Source organism: Schistocerca cancellata, chromosome 2 (genome assembly GCF_023864275.1).
Source record: "Schistocerca cancellata isolate TAMUIC-IGC-003103 chromosome 2, iqSchCanc2.1, whole genome shotgun sequence".
In the NCBI taxonomy this organism is placed as follows: domain Eukaryota; kingdom Metazoa; phylum Arthropoda; class Insecta; order Orthoptera; family Acrididae; genus Schistocerca; species Schistocerca cancellata.
Genome location: NC_064627.1, coordinates 913,596,905 through 913,605,250, shown reverse-complemented (window position 1 = coordinate 913,605,250; position 8,346 = coordinate 913,596,905). Strand labels below are relative to the sequence as shown.

General features: G+C 44.8%; 1 pseudogene; it reads right to left on the bottom strand.

Annotated features, from left to right (window-relative positions):
* Positions 1-7,765: 7,765 nt before the first annotated feature.
* LOC126164097 (5S ribosomal RNA) lies at positions 7,766-7,883 on the bottom strand (annotated as a pseudogene).
* Positions 7,884-8,346: the final 463 nt, after the last annotated feature.

The following is an 8,346-nucleotide window of genomic DNA, read 5'->3' as shown; positions in this document are numbered from 1 at the left end:
TGGAAGGCAATTGTGTGCGGGGCTTATTAACATGACAATGCGGCCTTTGTGGCGGGCGGGCCGCGCGGCTGCCGTAACTCGGTTATCAGCTCGCCGCGGAGGCACTGCCGTCGCCGTCGCCGTCGCCGTCGCCGGGCGCCGCGCGTTGCCAAGACGCCGCGCGGCCGCGCGGGTTGCCGACAAGCGGGCGCGCCGCGTTTAAAAGTGCTCGCTGTGCTCACAAACACTGCTGTCGCTTTCAAAGAGGACAGCGACTGAGGAAAATGATCGCCAGGAGGGCAATGTGTAGCGCATTCGGTGAATTGGAACGTGTTGTTCGTCATATGCCGAAACTCTGGAAGAATTATAGAAAACAAAAGTAATGCTGCACTCCGTGACGTCGGAGTATTAAATTGACACTAGCACCTCACACAGCCACGTACATTCTGCGCATATTGAACTTAGCAACGAATCGCTAAATACAGGGTGGTCCATTGATCGTGAACGGGCCAAATATCTCACGAAATAAGCGTCAAACGAAAAAACTAAAAAGAACGAAACTTGTCTAGCTTGAAGGGGGAAAGCAGATGGCGCTATGGTTGGCCCGCTAGATAGCGCTGCCATAGGTCAAACGAAAATCAACTGCGTTTTTTTTAAAAATAGGAATCCCCATTTTTATTACGTATTCGTGTAATACGTAAAGAAATATGAATGTTTTAGTTGGACCACTTTTTTCGCTTTGTGATAGATGACACTGTAATAGTCACAAACAGATGGCTCACAATTTTAGACGAACAATTGGTAACAGGTAGGTTTTTTAAATTAAAATACAGAACGTAGGTACGTTTAAACATTTTATTTCGGTTGTTCCAGTGTGATGCATGTACCTTTGTGAACTTATCATTTCTGAGGACACATGCTGTTACATCGTGATTACCTGCAAATTCCACATTAATGCAATAAATGCTCAAAATGATGTCCATCAACCTCAATGCATGTGGCAATACGTGTAACGACATTCCTCTCAACAGCGAGTAGTTCGCCTTCCGCAATGTTCGCATATGCATTGATAATGCGCTGACGCATGTTGTCAGGCGTTGTCGGTAGATCACGATAGCAAATATCTTTCAACTTTCCCACAGAAAGAAATCCGGGGACATCAGATCCGGTGAACGTGCGGGCCATGGTGTGGTGCATCGACGACCAATCCACCTGTCATGAAATATGCTGTTCAATACCGCTTCAACCGCACGCGAGCTATGTGCCGGACATCCATCATGTTGGAAGTACATCGCCATTCTGTCATGCAGTGAAATATCTTATAGTAACATCGGTAGAACATTACGTAGGAAACCAGCGTACATTACAAGATTTAGATTGCCATCGATAAAATAGGGTCCAATTATCCTTCCTCCCGTAATGCCGCACCATACATTAACCCGCCAAGGTCGCTGACGTTCCACTTGTCGCAACCATCGTGGATTTTCCGGTGCCCAATAGTGCATATTATGCCGGTTTATGTTACCGCTGTTGGTGAATGACGCTTCGTCGCTAAATAGAACGCGTGCAAAAAATCTGTCACCGTCCCGTAATTTCTCTTGTGCCCAGTGGCAGAACTGTACACAACGTTCATAGCCGTCACTATGCAATTCCTGTTGCATAGAAATTTGGTACGGGTGCAATCGATGTTGATGTAGCATTCTCAACACCGACGTTTTTGAGATTCCCGATTCTCGTGCAATTTGTCTGTTACTGATATGCGGATTAGCCGCTACAGCTGGTAAAGCACCTACTTAGGCATCATCATTTGTTGCAGGTCGTGGTTGACGTTTCACATGTGGCTGAACACTTCCTGTTTCCTTAAATAACGTAACTATCCGGCGAACGGTCCGGACACTTGGATGATGTCGCCCAGAATACCGAGCAGCATACATAGCACACGCCCGTTGGGCATTTTGATCACAACAGCCATACATCAACACGATATCGACCTTTTCCGCAATTGGTAAAAGGCCAATTTTAACAATTTTAACACAGCAAATACCGTCCGCACTGGTCCAACTAAAACATTCATATTTCTTTACGTACTACACGAATCTGTAATAAATATGTATTAAAAAAAAGAAAAACAGTTGCGAATCGTTTGGCCTGTGGCAGCGCCATCTAGCGGGCTAACCGTAGAGCCATCTGGTTTCCCCCTTCAAGCTAGACGAGTTTCTTTCTTTGTAGTTTTTTCGTTTGATGCTTATTTCGTGAGATATTTGGCCCGGTCACTATCAATGGACCACCCTGTATACTGAGGAGACAGAAGTTATGGCATAGCGATATGTACATACACAGATGTCGCTAGCATCGCGTAGACGAAGTATAAAAGGGCATTACATTGAAGGACCTTCTTGTTGCCTTACCTGGTTTGTTACGCAACAAGAAGTTACAGGTTGTGATCGGCCGATGTGAGTATTAGGCGCGCATTTTCGTTCATGGAGACTCTAGCAGGATAATTAAGGAAAGTTCCTCGGCACTCTACGGCAGACCGGTAAGAGATCGGATGTGCTACTATGATGCCGAACGGAAGAGGTGCAGACGCTCCACGGTCGAATGCTGGAGATCCGGACAATTCAACTCTGACACTGGCGCTGGACAGACAGGCTTTCCGGAGTCAGCTCACGCGGTCTGTTAGCCCTCATTCGCTTCGGAATTTCGTTTGAACGGAAAGTGGTAACGATGTAATCCGATCAGGTGTCGATTGATTCCAGGTCCTCACAGAGCCGCTTCGTTTGATTATTGTCATTTTAGAGACTTCCTTAGTTTTTTGACTGACTCTCCTTTACTATTTATTTATTTATTGCTAAATTATAGACTTGTTACCCGATGTTTAAAACAGTTCGTACATCTTACAATTTTCTTTTTTCGTCTTTTTACAGTTTTCCTTCCTTTTGTTTGATCTACAACATTTATAAAGAATGATACTTTTCAAAATAACAATAATTTAAGTTGAAACATAAATAAAATTTTGTTGTTTTTAAGAAGAATATAAAAAGAAGATAGGATAGAGGAGAGATTTGTTAGTACCATCACCGATGTGACTGACGGTGAATACCTCGGAATGGTTTCTTCGAGCCGTTGACCGCCAGTCACACACACACACACAAATGGTTATTAATAGAGAAATAATGTTACTTATCCTATTTGTTACTAATCCTATGTATTAACTACTTTAGGTGCGCATCCATGTACAGCATTTGGTGTTTTCTTGGCTAGATTGCTAGCAATTTGCTTATTTACTGTCACATCTCAGCTTCCTCCTCCTGTTCCTCCTCATTGTCACTATTTTCATTGTCACTGTGGGTATCGCTGTCCATCCTCTGGAGATTTCTGTTACGCTGCACATAGGTATGTCTGTGATGTCGTGTCCGCATACACTCTTCATGTGTTGTTTTTGAAATGCTGTTTGTCAGTGCGTTTAATTGTGCCCATTGTTCTTCGTCTCTTATTGCTGTGTATATATCTATGTCTGTATCTGTGTAATCTAAGTGTAGTGTATGTCTATTGTTCGCGTATTGCCCGCAGAAAAAGACAGTGTGTTAAGTGCGTGGTATAAGGTCCGTGTCCGGTTAAGAAATGTACCATACCGCGGCTGGGATCGATATGTCTCATTCTCAACCGCTCCCTTATGTCAGGGAGGAAGTCGTGCAGTCTACGTCCCTTATCACTTACATCCCACTCACCTTGCCATGTATCCAAACGCCAACTTTTAAGGTGACCTATCGTCTCTATCGGCACACCGGTTATTGTGTGTGCCTTATCTAGTCTCTCCACCTTTAACCAGTACCTTGCAGCTCTGTATTTGATCGTGATATGAATGAGGCATATTCCGAGCCCCACACACAGTGCATCCGCTGAGGTGGTACCGAAGGCTCCAGATAGCCTAAGTAGGACACTTCTCTGCCCTCGTCTGACGGATGCTTTGTTGGTGACCGCGTTCAATCTATGTGCCCACGTGCTAGGAGCGAAGCTGAGTACTGATTCGAAGAGCGCACAGTGGTATGTACTTATGACTGGTAGAGGTAGTCCGTACTGTTTTGAATTTAGCCTCACCTGTTTGAAGTGACCTTTAGGATGCGAGATTGCTCATTCCAGTGCCAAGGGGGTAACATAAGCTCCCTTCTTCTTCTTTCTTTTTCTTGTGCCTTTGTCACATGTCGGCGAAGAGTCGCTATGGTTTCGAAAGGTTTTGGCATGATCAGCTTAAGGTGTAGCTGGCTGCCCTTTCTGTTGCTAGTCCGTTACCCCCTTGGACGGAATATGTGTACCCAACTGTCTGCAAGTAGTGGTATTCAAGTGAAAGTGAACGAAAACTTTTCTAAATGACTGCGAATCGTGTAACTGAGGTGAGACGTGGGTATCAACGCGATCTTCACCCAGTATGGTGTGGGAAACCGTCTAAAAACCACATCCAGACTGGCCGTCACCCCGAAACTAGTCGTTAACTCGCCGGGCGGATTTCTGAAATAACGTCGTAATTTCAACCATCACTCAGGGTGGAGAAAAGCAGCAAGGTCAGAACAGGGTAAGGACATCGAATTCTGCAAAATTTTCCAGGTAACCACTGGTCGAAAATGTACAGTTTTGAGCTGATGCAATGAAACTACAGCGTCCGATGTTTGTCCGGTAAGCGAACGTGCTCGGGTATGTCGATCAACCCAGTTTTGTTATCGATCACGTGAAACCCAACTCGCACTTTTGTCACATGACGTGCTGAAACCCATGGATCAACGTAGTCAGTGCAATATTTCTCGAATTCCCAGAAGTATTTGACTCTGTACCATATCTGTGCTTATTATCGAGAAAGCTCAAAGAAGACCAGCACTTTCTGTAGTATCGAGAAATAGGGGAGAGAATGTAACAGACTTGATACAGGATTTGGGTTCAAACGTCTCTGAGCACTATGGGACTTAACATCTGACTTCATCATTCCCCTAGAACTTAGAACTACTTAAACCTAACTAACCTAAGGACACCACATACATCCATGACCGAGGCAGGATTCAAACCTGCGACCGTAGCAGCAGCGCGGTTCCGCACTGAAGCACCTAGAACCGCTCGGCCACAACGGCCGGCCCAGGATTTGGGGTGGAAATCATTAAAACAAAGGTGTTTTTCGTTGCGGTGGGAGCTTCTCACGAAATTTCAGTCACCAACTTTCTCCTCAAAATCAGAAAATAATTTGTTGACGCCGACCTACATATGGAGAAACGATCATCATAACAAAATAAGGAAAATGAGAGCTCACACAGAAAGATAAAGGTGTTCGTCTTTACGGTGCGCATTTCGAGAGTGGAATAATAGAGAATTATTGTGAGCGTGTTTCGATTAACCCTATGCCAGGCACTTAAGTGTGATTTGCAGAGTATCCTTGTAGATGTATATGTGCGGTCTCACGGGGTATAGCGTGATGTTTTCGAGTTACCCGAGGATTTCTTGGCAGGGAGGGCGTAGCACGTCGTCTTGGACAGAAGGATATTGACAGAGGTAGGATTTTTTAAAAATGCTTCTGGTTTATTCCAACAGATAGCATCGTCCAGGTCACGATAATTCGGCGAGGTGAATTCTTGCCATCTTTAGGCGTTCAGGGGTCATCAGGAACGCCTGAAGATCTATACCTACGTCTATCTAGAAACACTGCAAGCCACCGTATGGTAAGCGGCGGAAGGTACCAATAATATTCATTTTCTTTCCTGTCCCACTCGCAAAAAGAGCGAGGAAAAGACGACTATCTATGTGCCTCCATACTAGCCCTAGTATCTCGTATCTTTCCTTCGCGGGCCGTAACGCGCAATAAATGCTTGCTGCACTAGAATCATTCGCGCTTCAGCTTCAGATGCGGTCCTCTAAATTTTCTCAATAGTGTTCCTCGGAAAGAACGTCGTCTTCCCTCTATGGATACCCATTTGAGTTCCCAAAGCATCCCCGTAACATTTACGTGTTCGAACCTACCGGTAACAAATCTAGCAGTCCGCCTCTAAATTGCTTTGATGTCCTCCTTCAATCCGACCTGGTACGGATCCCAAACACTCGAGCAGTACTCAAGAATAGCTCGCACTAACGTTTCTCCTTTAAAGATCAATCACACTTTTCTAAAGTACTTTTAGTAAACCTATCACAGTCCTCATACGCACGTCCCATTTCATATCGCTTTGCAACGTTACGCCCACATATTTAAACGACGTGACTGTGTCAAGCAGTACACTACTAATACTGTATCCGAATACTACAGGTTTGTTTTCCCTACTCATCCGCATTAACCCTGATGAACACTCTCCATCGAGGACAACATATTGGGTTCTTTTGTTTAAGAAGTCTTCGATCCACTCATGAATCTGTGAACGTATTCCATACCTTCATTAACAGCCTGTAATGCGGCACCATGCCATATGCTTTTCGGAAATCTAGAAGTATGGAATCTGCCTCTTGCCTTTCATCCGTAGTTCGTAGTATATCATGTGAGAAAAGGGAAAGTTGAGTTTCGCACTAGTGATGCTTTTTAAAATGGATTCGTGGACATAAGCTTCTCAGTCTCAAGAAAATTCATTGTATTCGAACTGAGAATATGTTCAAGGATTCTGCAGCAAACCGAAGTTAAGGGATATTGCTCTATAGTTTTGCGGGTCCGTTCTTTAACCCTTCTTATATACGGGAATTACCTGGACTTTTTTACAGCTGCTTGGGGCTTTGTGCTTGGCGAGAAATTCACGATAAATTCAAGCTAGGTGTAAGTAGGCTGTTTATGTTTTCTTTATGTAAGTAGGCTGTTTATGTTTTCTTATTGGCAACGTTACGTAGCGCTCTGTATGAAAATCACTGGCTGTGCTGTGTGCAGTCTGTGGCTAGTTTGCATTCTTGTCTGCCATTGTAGTGTTGGGCAGCGGCAGCTGGATGTGAAAAGCGCGTAGCGTTGCGCAGTTGGAGGTGAGCCGCCAGCAGTGGTGGATGTGGGGAGAGAGATGGCGGAGTTTTGAAATTTGTCATGAACTGCTATATATATTATGACTATTAAGGTAAATACATTGTTTGTTCTCTATTAATATCTTTCATTTGCTAACTATCCCTATCAGTAGTTAGTGCCTTCCGTAGTTTGAATCTTTTATTTAGCTGGCAGTAGTGGTGCTCGCTGTATTGCAGTAGTTCGAGTAATGAAGATTTTTGTGAGGTAAGTGATTTCTGAAAGGTGTAGTTTAATGTTACTCAGGGCCATTCTTTTGCAGGGATCTTTGATAGTCAGATTGCGTTGCGCTAAAAATATTGTGTGTCACTTTAGTGAATGCTTGAGTACGTTCAGTTTTGCTCAGCTGTTTGAAAAGCAAATAGTGTAAGAGGTTTATCAGTACAGTCGTGTATAATTGTTCCTAAGGGGACGTTGCATATGTCGACCCTTAGCCGAGAAATTCACGATAAATTCAAGCTAGGGAAAGGGCCAACGCAGTAGAGTACTCTTTATAGAACTGAATTGGGATCGCATTCCGACCTGGTAGCTTACTTGCTTTCCAACCTTCACTTGTTTCTCTAAACTAAACTAAACTCCTCCCGAACAGGCCATGAAGGCCCAACGGTACTAACCGGCCACCGTGTCATCCTCAGCACATAGGCGTCATTGGATGCGGAGATGGAGGGGCATGTGGTCAGCACACCGCTCTCCCGGCCGTATGTCAGTTTCCGAGACCGGAGCCGCTACTTCTCAATCAAGTAGCTCTTCAGTTTGCCTCACAAGGGCTGAGTGCACCCCGCTTGCCAACAGCGCTCGGCACACCGGATGGTCACCCATCCAAGTGCTAGACCAGCCCGACAGCGCTTAACTTCGGTGATCTGACGGGAACCGGTGTTACCACTGCGGCAAGGCCGTTGGCGTTTCTCTACTCTAGGGATGCTTAATATTATGTCGCACATACGGGTGTCTGTCTGGTGGCCAAATGACGATATGTTTGTACGATTCTCCTACGTGAACGATTTTTTGAACGTGAAGTTTAAAACATCGGCTTTCGTTTTGCTATCTTCAGCTGCAACGTTGGACTCGTCAACAGGGACTGAATGGAAGCCTGTTTAGCGGTTTTACATACGACCCGAATTTTCTCGGATTCTCTGCCAGATCTTTTTCTAAGGTATGATGGTGGTGGTCGCTACACGCTTCGCGCATAGATCTTACCACAGACACGAATCTCTACTAACCTTTGCTTGTCGTCATTTGTGCGTTCCCTTTTGAACTCAGAGTGCAATAACCTCTGCTTCCTCAGCATCCTCTGAATTTCGTTTTCCATCCTTTATCCACTTACTAGGTACCTAACTGTCCGGGCCACAATTTACAATCTGATT